The 19,902-nt window shown below is 41.9% G+C and overlaps 1 long non-coding RNA gene across 2 annotated transcripts; it reads left to right on the top strand.

Annotated features, from left to right (window-relative positions):
* The first annotated feature begins 3,842 nt into the window (after positions 1 to 3,842).
* On the top strand, positions 3,843 to 19,164 carry LOC118997133 (uncharacterized). Of its 2 annotated transcripts, none has more exons than XR_005068620.1 (3): positions 3,843 to 4,046; positions 16,456 to 16,533; positions 18,930 to 19,164. It is a non-coding gene; the product is annotated as an uncharacterized LOC118997133 (long non-coding RNA). The 2 variants fall into 2 exon arrangements; XR_005068619.1 differs by having other exon boundaries at positions 16,456 to 16,612.
* The last annotated feature ends 738 nt before the right edge of the window (positions 19,165 to 19,902 follow it).

Genomic DNA, 19,902 nt, shown 5'->3' with positions numbered 1-19,902 from the left:
AAGCAGTTCTGAGACCAGTAAGTCTGAGTTATCTGCTTTTTGAAGATGACGTGCATCTCAGTAATAAAAGGGGAAAACTGGATCTGCTGACTTTTAAATCGAGGCACCTACAGTCACCTCTGTAGTTGCTGTAATTGCTTATCAGTTTTCTACTTGTTGTTGAACAATTTTGGTAGCTTAACTTTTTGTGAGGAAGTCATTAACATCCTTTGGATTTCTAGCTTCATTGCTATGGATTTGCAAGTGATATTGCTCATATTTCCTTTAACACTTTTTGTATCTTGGTTAACTCTCCCCAGCCAATATCCCAGCCAGTCTGCGGCTACAACTGATAAATGAATTCAGCTCTAACATGAATGCTGGTTGGTATTTTTGCATCAATTAATGAATAAGACAAAAGTGAATCAACCAAGACGTATGCTCAAACTTCCCTAGTTCTCAATAGTGTGACACACTTCTTTACTGAACCAGATAATAATTGTCCAATCTGGAAGAATATCTCTTCTAGTCTTTTCCCTCTTTACTATGTAACAACTATGGACAACAGCACTGGTACATTTAATTTGCTTCGGTGATTCTCAAGTGGAGAGAGATTTTGCTCTGTAGAGGACATTTGCCAAGTTCAGAAACATTTTTGGTTGTAACACTGCACAAGGGGTGTTACTGGCATCTAATGGGTAGAGTCAGGGACATCCCTCCTCCCCGAAATCTTCTGGCCCAAGGTTGAAAAACCCTGGTCTGTATTATTAACATTTTCTCTATCACTTTTTAAAGTTTAGACAATCAACAAAGCAATAAATCAGGTCCAGGTTTGCAGCATTTATCATTTTCTGTGGCACAAATATTCTCATTATGGCTGATTTCAAGCTGCCAGGAGGACATCCTCAGATGTGGAGTCTGCAGAAGACATGCAGGAGCCACATTATACAGTATTTCCACCACAAAGATGCAATAGTCATAGCTAACTCCAAGAGCACAAGTAATGGTGAAATGTAGTAATATAATTAGTATAGGTTCTGTATATTTATTACCTGTGTTTATAATATATGCTTCATTGTAAATAAACATTTACCTTTTAACAGTGACTATGCTGAACAGCTGACTCACAGAATTCTTAAAAAATTTGCAGTGGGATCTTGCAGGTCAGAATGAGCTGCTCTGGACCCAGCATGGGTCTAATCTGTTTAAATAACGTATTAGACCAGTGATTCTCAAAGTGTGGCCCCTGGATCCACAGCAGCCACCTCGCTCGGGAACCTGATGAAAAAGCAGAGTCCTGGGCCCCACCCCCAAGCTCCTGAACGAAACAGATACTCCGGGGATCAGGGCCAGCGCCTGGGTTGCAAAAAGTCCTCCTCGTTATTCTGAAGATTGAGCCCACTATATTAGATCATATCGGGGTTTTTTCAAAAAGAAAAGAAAACAAACAAACAAATTAAAAAAACCAAGTTACATTCTAACCTTTAGGATAGCAACACAACAAACCCAGGCCATCTTGACTGAATCTGGTATTTCCTCCAGTGTCAGGAAATGACAATCTCTTAGGGTGAGTTACTCAACAGAAGAATAATCAATCATACATGGATTCTTACTATTTCTTCTTTTAGAAAATGACTGGTCTTTAATTTCTGTGAATATTTTGTTATAGTGCCATATATGCTACTAAATCATATTTATCTTACCTAATTTACCTTTTCAGGATCTATTTCTTGATTCTCAAGTTAGCTGGTGATGTTCTCAAGGGTAGGACTGCTTTTTTAATATTAGTTTTAGGCTACAGAATCTAAGGTAATACAGAGCTCATAAAAATATTTAAATATTGATTGACTAATTATAAAGATTTAAAAACATACTTTGTCTAATCCTTTGCTTTCTTTTACTGGCATTATTTAAAATTTATCATACACAATTTCTAAAGTAATTATGCTGAAAAAGTTTGTGAAGAATTTCAATAATAATTTAATAAAACAGAAAATGATGACTATCTGGATGTTTTTTCTGAATTGTGGAATTTGTCCCAAATTGCGGTGCAATTTGAAGAAAAGAATCCCCAGTAGTGCCACTGACTGATAACAACCTGGTACTTTTACATGTCTCCTTCCAATCATTCTTCTGGGTTATATGCTTTTCTTACCAAATCCAGATTATATGCTATACTTCTAGTTTCATTAATTACTCATCTTAACTAATATTATGACATGAACACTCTCATATCATTGAATATTTTTGAAACATGGTTTTCAGTGGTTTTACATTATTCAGTTGTATGCATGAACTATAACTTATTTAACAATTTTCTCGTTTAGGACATCTGGGTTGTTTGCAACATTTCACTTTGAATTCTATTTTGATGGAATGGGGTGCATATTTCAACAATGAACACATTCTCCCTTAGAGTCAGGGCGCATTGGTTCTCTGGGGTGTTTCCAAGCTCTTGTGGTCATCTCTTCTGTGCTGAAAAGCTTATTCATTATTTTGATTACTCATGTACTCACCTCTGTTATGTCTTCCATCTCAGGTCTTAATCAAGATTTAATTCACATGTTTACAAAAACATCCAAGTCAATGAAAGGCTGAGATGTAATAGGAGGCTGCTTATTTTCTCTGGTTCACACTAATTTTATCCAGGCTGGCCAGCTGTGGCTTTGCATTCTCTGTAGACTTCCCTGATACTAGCCTTTGTGGCAGTCTTCCAGGTTTATGGGTCATAATTGCTAATCCCTAAGTCAGGAAAATCCTAATAAATGATTATTTGCTTATTGTATTATAAGTGACTCAAGAAACATATTCATGTGAGAATGTTAGCATGTTTATTAGCTCAAGGACCTTTTCTTTGTGAAGTATCTTAAGCTTTTAAGAGCCCTAAAAATCAGAAAATCATCATAGATGAGAGAGAGAGTTAACTTATTTCTGGCAAAAATCAGATACCTTTTGGACACAATACAACCAACACGCACACATATATAGTAAAAAACATATTGAACTGAACAATTCTCTCTGATTTTGATAAGCCATTTTACCCATTATCAACTGAGAATATTTCTTTCCTTTTGAGCAGGAAAAACTAACACAGCAAATATTGTTCAGTGATTATCAGTAGAATTGAAAAAATTAGATTCAATGGCACACAACCAAAAAGAAATGCATTGTAAACCGTGTTTAGGGTTTTTTTTTTAAATTAAAATCTCTGATGTAATTTTTCTCCATAATTTATTTTTCTTCTTGGATTCGACTAAAAGCAAAATAATTTCTGATGGTCTCCAATCATGTCGCTGAAAAATGTTACTGCTGAACACATGGCCAAAAAGGTCATTTCAGCTTGGAGTAAATGTTCAATTAGCACTAAGCTGTAAACAATCTAGGACTGAGAAAGGAAAGACGCATTGGGCCTAGTTGCTTAACTTTACAGAGAATTTAACAGGCTAGCAATGAACACTGCCCTTCTACTTTGTACTAATGAGCTTGTAGTATTGTTCAGATTTTTCTCACTCTCTAGGTCTAGTACTACATCAATTTTGGCAAGAAGGAAACTTGAGAAACTCTGATGTGAACTTCTGGTATAATAAGTAAGAATCTGGCCTTATTTAACATAATTGAAGTGTTCTTCAAAGAAGTTTTTGGGCCTGAACTAGGCTGGCAAGTACAAGCACGTATGACATCTAAAAATGAAGCATGTCGAACTCCACACGATTCAAGATTTCGTGTTTCAATTCACTTCACTTGTAGCTGTAGTAGTGGGAAGTACAGGAGCACTTCCGGAGGGCGCCGCCAGGGGACGCTAATGCATAGCGCCTTCGTCTACAACAGGCGTGCGGGAGAGCTCTTCCCTCTCGCTCGCCTCAGTTTCTGCCGGAAGTGGCCTGTGTTGTTGTTTTCTCCCAGTATTTGGGTTTGCATTTTCCAGTGGGCTCGCGGCTCGGGGCTGGATGAGGCTTAGCGGGTGGAGCCAGAGGGGAAACTCGAGCTTAAACCCGAGTAGCATGGGTATTCCGAGTTCGGAGATCCTCCGACTGCAGCAGCTGGCGGAGGGCTTGACTCTATTGGTGGTGAGCAGTCTGTGGTCGTGGGCGCGGGGTGGTGTAGCGGCTGCGGAGAGGGGAGGCTGGGAGCGAGGGACCTTGTACTGTCCACCACTCCGGAGAGGACTCTGGGGGCGGGGGGCTTAACCAGAGGGCCCCCCCTTACCTGGAGGCGCCCCTACAGGTCCACCGGTGATCCTTTTCACTCGGGAGCCTTAGGGAGTTATGTGGGGGAGTTGCAGGAAAAGTCAAGATTTTGGCAACCTTTCCCGTAGCTCCCCGCTATTCCCTCGCAGTTTCCCTAATTGTCCCTGATTCACACTCTCACCTGTCGGAATTCTGCCCCGGTTCTTCTGGTCGTTCACGTCTGTGGTTTCCTAACGGTTTTTGCCCAGCCGAAGCGTAGAGGAAGGGCCGACTCAGAATTAGTTTTTAAATTCCTTCCTACTGGTAAAACCGGTTTTGTATTGCGTTCTCTCCCCTACCCCGCAACCCCCACCCCATACCATACACACAGAAAAGCCTGTTCACTGCCAGGAAGGCTGAAACCGTGTTGGGGAAACAGTGGAATTCTAAAGAGGAAAAAGAATTATGTGACTTGGAAACTTTCATAAGTTGATCTCCATTACTGTATTGCATAACAATAACTTAGATCACTGGTTCTGAAAGCCTTTGGTCTGAGGACCCCTACACACTCTTACAAATTATTGAGGATCTCAAAGGGCTTTTGTTTATGGATTTATCGATATTTACTGTGTTGGAGGTTGAAGCTGAGAATCTTTAAAAACATGTATATATTGTATTAATTCGTTTATTATTTGATGATAATGGTTTACTGGGTTACGCACGACTTCCAAATATTGATGTATTTCATTACATCGTATTTTAAAAACCACGTTATTTAATATCACCAGTGACGTCATGACAAACATCCTTAAGTATTGGTACACCATCAAGCTTGTGGGGACAGATCTAACAGCTCCACAATTTTAATTTTCACTCAAAAGCTGGCATTTTATCATAGGCAGGTAATGCTATCAGTTGTTTGCCAGAAGTGGCAGGTTCATCTTGTTAACTTTTGGAAAGTTGACTAAGTCTGAATGACTATCGTTTGCTGGTGTTCTTTCATGTAAAAATAATATTCCATGAAAAAAGCGGCTGACTTAGTTTGTAACTTAATTGCACAAGTGCTTTCCTTCCAGACAGTCATCATTTATGTATACTTCCAGACACTCATATATGCTTCAGTATAAATGAGAAGTGCTGTGTGGATGCTCGGCAAGGCTCAGGAGACTTACCCTTGCTTTTCATGCTCAGTGCAACTGTCTGGGCAAATAGTACCTTAGCGCTGAAAAGATGTTTGACCTCACAAACCCGCACAAAGGATTTTAGGATCCCATGTCTGTGGATCACACATTGAGAACATCTGCTTAGATATTGGATGTAACGTAAGATTAATGTATATGGTGAGACGTGAGTAAATTGGGATTATTTGGTGGATGGAGTTCATTAAATAAAGTATTATTTAGCAGATAAAGGGGGAAAGCTTGTTCATATTTGTAACTCAAGTATTTTTATCTCTACTTCAGTGATATTTTTCTTTAGTGCTTTGAGAGTATCTGAAAAAGTAATTTAGATGTTGGAATGCATGATTGATGTGAGTAGGACCAGGATGCTGAAAAATCTAAGTACTTTAGAGGCAAAATTGAATCACGAAAAGCTGAGCTTTCCCTCCAGGTTTGCAATGCACACATTTGCCTAATCAGATAGGTGAGTGTTCTTGAATAATACAGGCATACTTCATTTTATTGTGCTTTGCTTTATTGCACTTCACAAGTGTTGCTTTTTTTTTTTTTTTTGCAAATTTAAGGCAAGACTCTCCACCAGCAAAACAGTTACAGCTTGCTTTAATGCAATACTCACTTGATTGCGCTTGTCTGGAGCAAACCCACAGTGTCTCCAAGGCACGAGTGTATGATAAAATGTGTAACTAGACCCTTTACTTTTTGTACATAGATTTGTAGCTGTATAATGTTATAGCGGAATAGAAACAATTGCTTTTTAGTCTTTGGCTTTCTGCATCATAGTGCCAGTAACTTTAATATTTTTTTCACTGCTCCAGCACAGTAAGAAGTACATTCTTATATTTTGTTGGTATGTATATGAAAAGTTTCATGAAACAATTCTTACCTTAACTACATGAGATTCTATCATTCGTTTTGTTATTTTAACTCATTCTATTTCTTTTTTCTTTTTTTAATGTTGGTTGCAGATCCCTGAACTGTTTCCATTGCTGTATCTGTAGCTGGGAAGCCCCCATCTCTGTTGTATGTTGTTCTTGCAGGAGAGCCTCCTCATCTTGGTCATTTCTGGTGGTGTCCCAGTTCTTTATTGTTAGCCTGAGAGTTGAAAATTAAATACCTTGTGAGTGCCTCTTGTTAAACTGGAGAAGCTCCTAAGATAAGCCTCCTAACACCTGTCCCCAAACAGTTCTGTCTGGTGTAACTACTTCGAGTTAATTGCTCCAATGCCAGAGCTTTGGAGCCCTGGGGTTGGTGAATCATCAGCAGTGCCTCATTTATGTGGGAAACAGGACTTTTGGGTCATAATTAGCAGTTTTATTAGTTGTGGTTATGAGGGTGGGCTTTGTGTAGAAATAGCTTTTTCCCCATTATTATATGGGGGGAAAAGATGTTTCCTGAATGCATGATACTGCACTGTGCCACAGAGGACTAAGGAAGTAATGCTTGATCATTTTCTTTGAGGAACATGCATTCAACTTCACAGAGAGAAAAGAAGCCAACAGGCAAGGAATCCCTCCTTGTTTCCTCTGTTAAGATGAGTGAGGTATTGGTTACAGCTTGGGCCAGACCTTCCACCTGCACAGTGGATCCCAGCTCATCCTTTTTATCATCACAGGAACCTTAATATCACCTTCTCCCTTTCTTCCCGTGTCTTTAATCTCTGTACTGGCTTATCCCCATCAGCTCTGAAACATACAGATGTCTCCCCCACCTTTAAAAAAGTGTTTTGTTTTTGTTTTTTTTAGCAACTCTCCTTTCTTCCTTGTAGCCAAGCTTCTTAAAATAGATCTTAATTCCCACTCACTTCTTCACCTAATAGAAACTGGATTCTGCCCCCACAGCTATACTGACTCCATTCTAATCAGGGACACCAGTGACCTTCATTTTTGTGACTGACAACAGCACTGGACACTCTTCCCTGGTGCTCATCCTTCATTCTTCCCTTGGCGTCTCTTCCGCTACAGCTTCCTGTTTTTCCTTCGGCTTCTCAGGCTGTGTGTTCTTGATCTCTCTGACAGGCTGCATCTGCTTGTTTGCTTGTTTTTTGTTGTTTATTTTTTGTCCTGTAAATGTTAGTTTTCATTAAAGTTCAGGCTTAGGCCATTCTCTCTTCACATTGAATATTCTCTTAATTTAATATTAACCTCTAGATTTCAGTTACCATCTGAGCCTTTTGGATGGACTCAAGAGTATCCATCAGCTTCTGCCCTGGCTGGTGTAGCTCAGTGGATTGAGTGCGGGCCTGCGACCCATACAATCACGGTTTGATTCCCAGTCAGGGCACATGCCTGGGTTGCAGGCCAGTTCCCAGCAGGGGACTCACGGGAGGCAACCACACATTGATATTTCTCTCCTTCTCTTCTTCCCTTCCCCTCTAAAGATAAATAAATAAAATCTTTTTTAAAAAGAGTATCCATCAGCTCCTTGAAGTTTTATAAAACACATAGCGTGTGTGTGTATGTGTGTGTGTGTGTGTGTGTATGTGTATGTGTATTTGGCCAAAAAGTCCGTTATGGTTTTTCCATTCAATGGCTCTAGTACCACTTAGTTGTCTTTAACTTCATTTGAAACTATTTTGTTAGATTGTATTGTGACAGCTGTCCTGTCTAGAGGCCGCCTGTCCACCCTTCTCTCTCACACCCAGGCCTCTTCCTTCTCTCCCAAATTAATAGATTGTGTTCTGTACCCGCTGTCTTCTTTCAGGTCTCACATCGTCCTGATGGGGGCGGGGGGAAGAGTCCCGCTGCTACATCACAACGTGGGGCTATGGCTGGGGGTGCGAGCACCCCTTCCCTCCAGTGAGTCAGCCTCTGGCTCCTGCCCTGAGCTGCCGCAGCTGTGCCACTGCGCTCCCTGGGTGGTCTCTGCTGCCTCAGTCAGACTCTGCCTTGGGCCCTGGGTCAGGGAGGTGACAGCTCCCTCCCCAGTAAGTACCACAGTCCCCAGATCCTGGCTTCTGGTGGCGGGGTGGTGCGCAGCTCTGCCCAGGGCGGGGGAGGGCACTGAGACAAGTCTGGGCACCCAGGTGCGGGCCCTCTGGGGGCTTCTTCCTGAGTAGGGATATTCTTTTTTTCAATTTACAAATATTTTTATTGCTAATAATGAGTCAAATCAGGATGCATGTGGTTTTTTTTCTCCTTGAATGCTTTTTTTTTTATTGTTGTTCAGTTATAGTTGTTCCTATTTTTCCCCCATTACTCTCCCCTGCCCTACCTACCTCCCACCTCCCACATTCAATCCTTCCCTCCATTGCCTTTGTCTTTGGGTCCTTTATACGTATTCCTTGGTATTTTAAAATTCCTCAAAATGGCTCCTGCCACCAATCTCCACGGCCAGAAGCACCGAGCTGGGCAGCAACAGCGGCAGCTGCTCCACCAGAAGGGGTTGGGCAACACTTCACGTGCACCTACGTACTTGGCCTGCATACACGTTCGCTCCACTCACAAACTGTCACTCACACTCACCTGGATTTTTGAGTTGATTGCTCTGTGGTTTAGCTGCAAGACGGGTGTGAGGCTGGGAGCAAGTGGATGAAACTTCCAGCTACTCTGCATCATCTTGGATTCCTTGGTCATTATTTCTTCAGTTACATTTTCAACCCCTTGGTCTCTCTCTGGTAGCCCTATGATGCAAATGTTGGTATACTCAATGCTGTCCCGGGGTCCCTTAAACTATGTTCATTTTTTAATTTCTTTTTTCTTTTTCTTTTTTTAAAAAGATTTTATTTATTTTTAGAGAGTGGGGAAGGGAGAGAGAAAGAGTAGAAGAGAAACATCAATGTGAGAAAGAGAAACATCAATTAGTTGCCTCCTGTACATGCCCAGACCAGGGCCTGACACTGCAGCCCAGGCCTGTGCCCTGACTGAATCCAGCCGCCGACCTTTTGTCTCGCGGGATGATGTTCAACCAGCAGAGCCACACTGGGCAGGGCTGGAGTCGTTTCCTTTTGCAGTTCCCGTTGGGTGTTTTCTGCTATTTTGTCTCCCAGATGACTGAGTTGCTCCTCTCTGCTCCATCTACTCTGCTGATGATTTCCTCTAATGTATTTTTCACTTCAGTTACTGTGTTCTCATTTCCAACTGGCTGTTTCTTATGTTTTCTGTCTCTTTGTTGAAGTTCTCACTGAGATCATCTATTTTTCTCCTAAGTTATTGATCATCCTTATAACCACTGTTTCAGTGTTTCGAACATTCAGTACTTGGTACATTGCTTATCTCCATTTTCTTTAATTTTTTTCTGAAGTTTTGTTTGGTTCTTTGTTTTGGGACGTGTTTCTTGGTCTCATTTTGGGTGATTCCCCGTGTTTCTATATATTAGGTAGATCTCCTCTGTCTCCCACTCTTGGCAGTGGGGCTTTGCATAGTCTGTGTCCTGTGAGACCTAATGGTGGAGTCTCCTTATCACCTGAGCCACATGCTCCAGGGATGTCCCCTGTCCCCTGTCCCCTGTGTGAGTTATGTGTGCCCTTCTTTTGTACTTGAGACTTGATTGCTGTTGACACAGCTGTGAATAGGATTGACCTTCAGGCTGACTGGCTGTGAGGGCTAAAAATGATTACAGCAGACAAGCTGTTATGTGGGATCTGGCTGCATGAAATGGGAGTTGTTTTCGGGGGCCTCTGGTGCCAGTTAAGTCTACCTTTCCTGTGTGTTGTTTGTGGTGCAGTGCTCAGGTGTCATCTGAAGCCAGCCACTAGGTATGTCAGTTCCGGAGCCTCTGAAGAGGGGCTCCAGCGCAGGTCAATTCAGCTTCCTTTTGGGCCCTGGTCAGGGCCACCCGGTGGGAGTTACAAAGTGATCTGTGCTTGGTTGCTGCTTGTACTGGGCTTGGAGGCACTTGGGAGAGGCCGTGCTGTGAACTGAGGTGAGCTACCACTAATGTCAGCCTTGGACTCATTGGTGGGCTCCACAGTGGGCTCCTGGCAAATTAGGTCCGTTATTTGCCAGGTTGAGGGCCACCTTACGGAAGTTACAATGCAAGTCGAGACTCAGCCAGGCTCAGGCTTGCTTAGCAAGGGGTACAGGCCACACGGAGGCCAACCACTGTTTGTCTGGTACTTTTGGACCTCTGAAAGATTTTAGGGACATCTTCAACACCTGCCGAGAAAAGCTGCGGGTGTGGAAAGGCCTCCACAAGTGGCTCCAGCCAGGTGCGCGATTTGGTGGGACGGGGTCTCAAGGAATCACCAGTGCTGGCTGAACAGTTTCAGCTATGTCAGTGGAGAGCTCAGATTTGGCACCTGACAGTTGGTCCTTCCCAGGAGAGACTTGCCCTTACCTCTGCCCTTCCAGCCTTTGCCCTGAATTTAGTCAGTTTAATTCCTCCCTGTATGTCCCTGTACTTGTGAGTTGCTGCCTATGTGTTGGAGCCCAGGGTGAGAGAGTTTACAAGTAAGGGGGTCTGTGCTCAGGCCCTTTAAGAGCATGTCTTGGTCTTCATTAGTCCTCTTTCTTACTCAGAAGCAGTTCTTGCTGGTTTTCACAGGCAGATGTTATTGGAGCTCCTTCCCGGCACTGGTGTCCCAGGTTTAAGAACCTGGTGTGAGGCTGGACCCCTCACTCTACAGGGGGGGGCCCTCTGCATCCGAGAAATCCTTCCTGATTTGGAACCGCAGCACAGTGGGCTCCATGTCTCTCTCCTCCTGCCAGTCACATAGCAGTGACTTCTCTAGATCCTTATTTATAGGGTCCTGTTCATCTCTTCTTTAGGCGGATCTCAGTGACGGTGGTTCTGTAACTTAGTTGTAATTTGGGCCTGGTCTAAGAAACTGCTGCAAGTCCGTGAACCGTGTTTTGAGAATTGATTATCTAGGCTTAAAATGTTGTTCAGTGTGTTCAATGAAATTGAGACATGGGAGTAAAAGATGTTAGTTATAGATTAGTTCATGGACTCTGGCTTGCTGAGTCCTTTACTTTCTTGCTGTATATCTGTTCTTTCTGAGAGGACATCATATGTGTTTGTCAGCGTATTTATTTAAAATATGGCAATTACCTGCTACATAGTCAAAGGAACAATTTGTGATGCCAAAATAACATTTTGGGCGTGGAGAACTGTAGCTTGGGCTGCGGGATAGTACAAAGACCTTAAGGAACAGAGTTCTAGTCCTGCCTCTTACTCATGAGACTGAGTGATGGGGTTGTCACCTTTCTAATTCTTAATGTGTCTCCCCTCTACCACGAGATTCATGTTATTTGTCCCCACCTTTCTTAGGGTACTTTTGGGTTTTGTTTTTTTAAGATTTTACTTATTTATCTTTAGAGGGTAAGGGAAGGAGAGAAGGAGAGAAGTATCAATGTATGGTTGCCTCTCGCGCATCCCCTGCTGGGAACTAGCCTGCAACCCAGGCACGTGCCCTGACTGGGATCGAACTGTGATCCTTTGCTTCTCAGGCCTGCGCTCAATGCACTGAGCTACGCCAGCCAGGACGTCAGGGTGGTTTTGATACTCAGATGGTAGCATCAGTTCCTTAGCCCAGGTCTAGCTCCATCGTTACATCTATAAAGCTGTACTAGGTGTGTGGTAGATGTTTATTGAGTTAATGTATTTTAATATATATTAAATGTACTTTAAATATATTAAAATGTTTAATATATTTTATTATGAAAGTTTTAAACATTCCTGAAAACATAATTGTATAATGAGCCCCTGTCTGCTCTTTGCTTAATACATTTGTAACTCTAGAAAACATGAACATGTTTTTATATAAACAAAATGGCACATAACAAAATTAAAATTAGGCCCCTGATATCATCAAATACTCCTTTCACATTCAGCTATCTGCAATTGAATTAAAATATACACATACATATCTTTTTATAGTTAATTTGTTCAAATCAGCCCCACACAGAGCACAGTCACAGTCATTCATCTGTTTGTTTTGACTCCTGGTTTCTTTTCATTGTAAACATCTTTATTCCCTTAGATCTGCCCCTCTTGGATGTTGTTTATTTGTTGGGGAAACTGGGGGTGGTTTTGTAAGACTTTAGTGTTTGATTGTTTCCCGGGGGTGTTATTTACCTCGTTCCTCTGTTTCCTTCATTTCTGGTGAGCTTGGCGGTAGCCCCGAGTGTTTGATTAGGTTCACACTGACCTTTTTGGCAGGAATACTGTATCAGCATGTACCTTCTACATGTATCACACAGGACAAAATGTTCACACAGTATAAAACAAAATGTTGTCTTGGTGCCAGGCTTGATCAGGGCTCTGGTTAGCAGCTTGGCCTTTCCATTGTCCACTGTCAACCTTTCCTGTGATGGTCTTAGCATCCATTGGTGGTCATTGCCTGAGCGAATGAGCTTTGGACCATAGTGCTAAATACCTGAGGGGGTGGTCCTGAAGTACTGTTAAAATTCTTGCTGGTAAAATAAGGCATCATCTTTAGTTAAGCACAGTCATCAGTGGAATAAGAGCTATGGATAGTAACAAGCCTCCAAATTAGGGACTATATAGACTGAACAGCAAGTAAAGGCAAAAATAAATGAATGAGACTCTATCAAACTAAAAAGCTTCTGTCAAACAAAAGCACAGCAAAAAAAACCCACCTGCAAAACAAAAAGCTTCCCTGGCCGAGTGGCACAGTTGGTTGGAGCATCTTTTCATTTGCTTATTGAACCTTTGCAAGTTTTCAGGTCCTTTGCCCATTTTTAATCACGTGTGTTGTTTTTTGTTCTTAAGTTGTAGGAGTTTCTGTGTATTCTGGATATCAGCCTTTGTCCCATATACGATTTACAGATACCTTCTCCCTTTCCGTAGGTTATGTTTTTCACTCTGTTGATCAGGTCTTTGAGGCATAAATGTTCTTTAATTTTGATGAGGTCCCACGTACCTATTTTTGTTGCGGTGTGTGCTTTGGTGTAAATAAGAAAGCATTCCCAAATCCAGTGTCATGAAGCTGCCCCCTCCCTATGCTTCCTTCTAAGAGTTTTATCATTTTAGCTCTTACGTTTACATCATTGGTCCATTTTGAGTTAATTTTTATAAATGGTGTACAGTAAGGATCCAGTTTTAAGGCTCCCGTTTTTATTAAATGTTCACAAGCTGGATGTGACTAGAATGTGGAATTTGCTGCTTGTTAGAGACGTGGTGATAGCCTGTGGTATAGATGAGACAGTAGTTATACTGTTGGCATTCACAGCAGTCCACAGGTGGTTCTCCGTGATGGCAGGCTGTCCTTTAACTGTGATTGCCTTGCAGTCAGGGGACGAGCAGGGACGGTGTTTACTGACTCCTCCATCTCCACCAGTCATCTGAGATGAAGTACACTTACTAGTGGTAAAAAATTAAGTGAAACCTTGGTGAAATTTCATACTGCGTTTAACTTTCACCTTTCTCAGGGATTGCAGAGTGATCTGAAAGCAGCTTTGGATAAGATTGAGCGGCAGTAAGGAACCTGGAGAGGAAGGCACACAGAATGATTTGAAATTTCGTTTAAAAAACGCCACGTTGAAGAGTTAGGGGTGACTGCTACACTCGCTCTACCTCATCCCCTATCACACCTCTCACTCCCTGCCACAGATGGTGGAGTTCGTCAGTCTGCTCAGTGCAGAGCACACTGCTGTCTCTGGTCATCACAGAGGCTCTCCTTTTGTTCCATGCTTTTTATTTATTACCTCTTTTTTTCTCATTCTCTGCCCGCATTCCCCTACTTCCTGTCTTCAAAAGCAGTCATTCTGATGTTTGATGTACATTGTTTTACTTGTTGGTGGTCTTCTAAAACCAGCAGTGTTTTGTGTGAATGTTATTTCCATAAATAGCATTGTACTGTGAAATTCTTCTTCCTGTTTTTTTTTACTTTTCCTTTTTATACTTTGAACTATGTTTTTAATAGCCAATCTTGATGCGTTATGTACAGCTAAATCTATGCATTTAACTGCTAAGTAATAGTTCATACCCTGTGGTATTCATTGCCTTTGGCTTTTGTCCCCCACTCTCAGTCCTGCAATGACAGACAACTAGGTTACTCCAGCTCCCCACCCGCACAGACAGCTCTGCGGTGAATAATGTTGCACACCACCACTCCGGTCTGAACCCCACCAGCAGGGTGTCTCTTACATCCCTTCATTTTTTCCAGCACTGGCCAGTCTTTTGCTTTCTAACTTTTGCCAGTGTGCTGAATGTGGAGTGATGTTTATAATCTCAATTGTGAGCAATGTTGTATCACCCAAATAGCAAACAGTGTGGCTTAATTAAAGCTCTTAATACTTAATAAAATGTAAACTATTAGTGTCCTTTTTCCTTTCATTGCCAGCTCTGACACCTGCTAGGGCAGGAGTTTGCATGCCCTAAACGTTACTAATTTAAAGTGTACACGCAATTCAGTGGTTTTTAGTATGAGTATAGTACAGTTATCACCACAATCTAATTTTAAAGGAGTTTCGTTCCCCTGAGAAGAAATCTCCTGTGCATTAGCAGCCACTCCCCTTGCCCAGTCTCTGTCTTTTGATCCATGAAGATAACGTGCTTTCACAATTTAAATGGCAAATCAGTGTTTTTAAAAACATTTATCTAGAAATTCCATCAGGTTTTCAAATAGCAATTAGACAGTTTCGTAATAAAAGGCCACCTTTAGACTGGCATTGATAACATTCAGACTGGCGTTGATAGCACATCCGTTCAGTGGTTGCTCTTCGCTCATGAGCAGGGGCGTTGTTTTTCCTCAGGCCTTGGGAGAGTCTCCAGGGAAAGGTGAGGACCACAGAGACGTGGGCATCACCACCACGTTCTGTAAGTTCTGTAAGCTGTGTGCCGTTAGGCTGAGAAAGGAGGACGTTTGGGTTGGTTTATAGTTTTGGACTGTCGATCGTTAAAGAGTGGGAAGGGAAGGTCAGTAAGCATTTCTGGCATGCGCGCTGTTTATGATGCTCCTCTGTACTTGGATGTGGAAGTTAATTGAAGACTGTATATTTATGTTCCTCTGACACTTCTTTAAAGCTGACTTACTAACATAAACACAAAGAAAAGAATTACAGCAATGGAATGAACAAGAAGTTTGGAGAGTTCTATTTTTTTTTTAAATGCTAAGAAGTAGTGTAGTGAAGGGAGAGTTCTGGAAGCTTTTATGAGGGGTGATGACAGTGAGGCAAGGAAGGAGGGAGGAAGACATTGCCAGTGAAAAGAGCAAACACATGAGTAACCGTTCAGAGACTGTTCATTTTCTCAGTTCTGCAGACAGCTGCTTAGTCTTGTCATGATAGGCTCATTCCATCTTCCTTCTCAGCATTTCTGTCTTTAGTAAACAGTTTTCTTAGAGGGTATGCAAATTCCAGATTTATTTCAGCATTTATTTACAACTTATTTGTGTTCAGACCACACAATTTAAATGCGGTAAATGCTTTTACTTACATTTACAGTTTAAGTGTAGCATATCAGTCATCCAGATTCTGAGTCTGTTGAGGAAATGATGTGGAACTAGGTAGGGCATGGGAACTAGTTATGAACCAGAGTTTTCTCTTGGAGTCAGCCTCTCTGTATAGGACTGCAGAGGCCATGCCACTGGGGGCTATGTTCTCCTCAGCCTCCCCTGTTTATCTGCCCCTAGGTGCTCTTTGTACAGGTAAACCCAAGGCACCAAGGTGGTTTTCTGGGGTGGGGGAAGGTCGGGGGAGGGTGTGGGTCATAGTTTTTTTTTTTTATTTCTGTTCCTTTTTTTCTTTCCTTCTCCTTTAGTTAGGTCCTTTGGTGGGAATTTTTAATTGGATTTTTTTCTATTGTGAAAATAGTCCAAATACTATAACAACATACTTGGGGGATTATCACAGCACTTATGGTATTATGGCTGATAATCTAGATGGGTGAATTTTATAATATGTAATAGAAATATGAATAAAAGTATTTCTATCCAATAGTTATGATATTTGTGTAATTTGGTAATTCTCTTTAGGGAGAAATGGATTATCTTTGAGCTAGGAATATAGAATAGGGATGTTTATGAATTGCTGAAGGCACTACTTGAAAACATACATAACAGAATAAGCAGATATAGTTCATTAATTAAATATTAGTGGATGATTTGTAATCAGTTGAGATATTTACTCTAAAGGTGACAATTATACTGTTTTATGTGTTAGGAAACTTTTAAAGTTGTTCAACCACTGGGTGGCACTGTAGTCTAAATTTACCCATTCTTTCCACAGTTCCTTCTCAGTGTTTGGGCTGAAGGATTGAATGCCAGAGATCGTGTGGAAGATGCAGTGTGCAGGTAACCTGTGCAGGTAAGCTGACCAGTGCTGCTTAGAAACAGGCAGAATCCTGTCTCAGACACCTTTTCAGAAAGCTTGAGAAAAGGGTGAGGTTTCTCAAAAAACAGTTTTAGTAACTGACTTTTTAAAATAGAATATATAAAATCAGAATAAATGCAGTCTGTAACTACACACAGTAGCTTCCAAAATTAGTTATGCTTCTATTCTTTTCCAGAAGTTTTCTGCTGATATTAAAGAATTCATAACAGATACTATTAAATTCATGTTACAGAGAAACTGTGAAAATATGCTATCTGCTGTGCATTGGAAGTATGAGTATCAGCCTATTTAGTTTGTGTGCATAGTATGTGCATTTAGTGTGGCAGTGTTTTATGTAGGAGATTAAGAATAAATGTGAAATGAATTAATGGTAAAAAAAAACCATTTTTTTAAACGTATTGTCGGCTTTATTGTTGAGCATTCAGTATTAAACTTTCAGACCACACTGTGGTCTGAAAATATTTTTTAGTCATTTCTTAGTCATTTAAAGTAGATATAAAGATTCTTTAGATCATAAACTTGGTATACGTAATGTTCATTTCATGAATGGGACTAAATTTCAAAATTTCACAGGCCAGCTGTAAAAAAATTCATAATAGAGTTTGTACTGTTATGAATAGTACCACCCTTTGCACTTGTTTCTATGAGAATGTGTCCCATGGCAGCCTGCCAGCGCTCACCTCTCCCATTTCAGGACTGAAGCAGTCGCAGACCCCTTGTTGGGGAAGACTTGCCCCTGGCTCCCTCCTGAATGGGCCCTGGGAGGCGGTGGCGGTGGCGTGGGGAAAGAGCTCCGGTGCCCACGCTCGGCTGGGGTAGAGTTTAGAAAGGGGAGAGTGGGGGGCTGTCCGTTGGTGGAGCAGAAGGAGAAGAGAAGGGTCTGGTGCACCAGCGGTGGAGACGGGAAATGGGACGCTGCTCGGTGGGCCGTAAGCTGGGGGTGAGGAGCGGGGCTTCTGGTGGCTGTGCCTCCCGTGAGAGTGGCGGTGGGGAGTATCGGTGCAGCGGTTCCCGTGCAGCAGTTCCGGGTCAGTAGGCAGGGCCCCGACAGAAGGGCGGGAACGCCATTGCTTCTCCCTGTGCTCTGCGTGTCTGTGCTCAGAAGGGGCCGCTGGCCTTCCTGGGCGACTGGGTGGGCTCCTTGATCAGAGCCTCATGAGGCTAAAGTATTGTTTTTACTCTCTCTGCATGGGAGCCAGTTAGTTTTATCAAGGAAGATGTTTTTGTTTTTATGGCTATAAATTCCATTTTTGGATAGTTTCTGTTAGTTGCATGCTGCTTACCAAGGACAGCATTGGAATGGATGGATAAGGCCACCATCACTTCGAAAGAACTCAGTCACCTGCCTTTCCTCTTGTTATGTTTCTCATCCTCATATATAAGAAGGTTTATACTGTATAAACTGCACAAAGAACCAAGAAACTAATAACCTATTGGAGAGCTTTCTTTGGAAATTTAGGGAATCTAAATATTGGAAATTTTCTCAGTTAATATCTAGTGTTAAAATTTACACACATGGGGATCAGTGATAAAAATGTATATATGCCCTTTAGAAATTAAACTTTTAAAAAAATGAGTAGAGCTATTTGTGGTGTTTGACTTTTTTTTTTAAATTAAAATCTCTTTGAGGCCTGGCTATATAGGCTTCCCTGAAGCCCTCAGGGTGTTTTAGAATTTCCTTGCTCTCTGTTTTGTTTTTCTTCCTCTTCCTTCCTCACAAGTTGCCAGGCTTGGTTTAAAAAAAGAGACGTTTGCCTTTATTGGTTTCTGTCTTTATATTTTATAGCTTTTATTTTAAGGGTCTTGGCAGATGGGAGGTTGGGAGGGCCTGAGTGAGCCAATCCCACCCTTGAGCTCTTTGACTCCAGGGCCATATTCATTCTCCGTTTAACCCCCTGCCGTGGGCCTATGTGTGGCCCCCGAGTGCAGAGCCCCCGCTGCTGCCAGAGGTCTGACTGCTGTGCAGGGAGCGGCACCGTTTCAGGTTGGACTGTGAGGAACTAGTCAGCCCGTGTTCTGTGTGACCACCTGTGGGGAAGACCGGGTGGAAAGGGGATCCAAACTCGAGCGTTCCGTCAGTACATCAGATTACCTGCCTGGTGATTCCAGATCAAAATGCAGTAACACTCAGTGCACAAAGGCTGCCGAGGAATGTTTGTCTTTTTACTCACAAGGTTAGCTTTGGTTTCAGTTTTTCCATGGACATTTGTGGTCTGGGCAGGGCAGTCAGTCATCCCATACTTTAATTTCTTTTGTTCAGGTAAGGGGAATGAAAATTATACCATGAAAAGCTGTGAGATACTTGAAATAAAAATTTGGATCAACATAATATTTCTGATTTTCTGATCTCTTCTGAATCTTTTTTTTAGGCTAGTGATGCTTGTCTTCAGGCGGCCATTGGAAATGCCCTTTGGCACACTCGTGTCGCTATCCATGCCAGAGCTGGTAGGGAAAAGATTTCCCCCAAGATGTTGCAAATGTTCTGAATGGTGAAACAGAGTGGAAATATATTCAGGTAAGCAGCTTGGAGGGAAGACATTTCCCTGGAGGTTAACATTCTCCAGTTCGAAAACTGTACATTTTGAGAGCAAAAGAACCATGGCAAATAAGGTGTAGCGTGATAGGATACAAGTCCATATAAATACTTGTTTTAAGACATCTTCACTGAATAAAGTATAAGGAGAAACCAAAAAACACCCAGAATGTATTTATAAAAAATTGTATTTATTCTTACAAATATAAACTTTAGTCACCTTCAGAATACCTTATTTGATGCAATACACCTATCGAGCCTTTTTTTTGCATTGTTTAAAACATTTTGAACGCATCGATGTTGATGCCTTTTAGTGCTTCTGCCATTGTTTGTTTGACCTCTTCCACATCAGTAAAATGTTTCCCTTTGAGTACTTTTCTCATTAGGGAAACAAAAAAAGTTGCTTGTGGTGAATAAGGAGGGTTGGGCATGGGGGTCATGCCATTATTGGTCAGAAACTGCTAGACACTCACTCAGCACAGTGTGGGCAGGTGTGCGCGTAAATCCCCCATCATGAAATGGGCAAACATGTTGAAAGAGTCAAAAAAATTCACTGAAGCTGAACACATCCTCTCACACCAACATCAGCTGGTGCACTGATACCGATGGGCTCCTAGAATATCCACCTTGGGGGGAAGCTTGTATTACCAGGGGTCTGTCCTCCTGAGGATAATTCCAGTTTTGGGGGTGTCCATTCTCATAAAACCTTTCGAGTTTTGTATATGTTGCAAGACAGGGTGAAGGGTTGTGCTTTTAGTTCCCTTAGCATTGAAATAAGACTGTTGTGTGTTTGCTTTGAGAGTTTAGCG

Source organism: Sturnira hondurensis, unplaced genomic scaffold (genome assembly GCF_014824575.4).
Source record: "Sturnira hondurensis isolate 20B ecotype Veracruz unplaced genomic scaffold, ASM1482457v3 Scaffold0012488, whole genome shotgun sequence".
Lineage (NCBI taxonomy): Eukaryota > Metazoa > Chordata > Mammalia > Chiroptera > Phyllostomidae > Sturnira > Sturnira hondurensis.
This window is presented reverse-complemented; position numbering and strand designations above follow the sequence as displayed.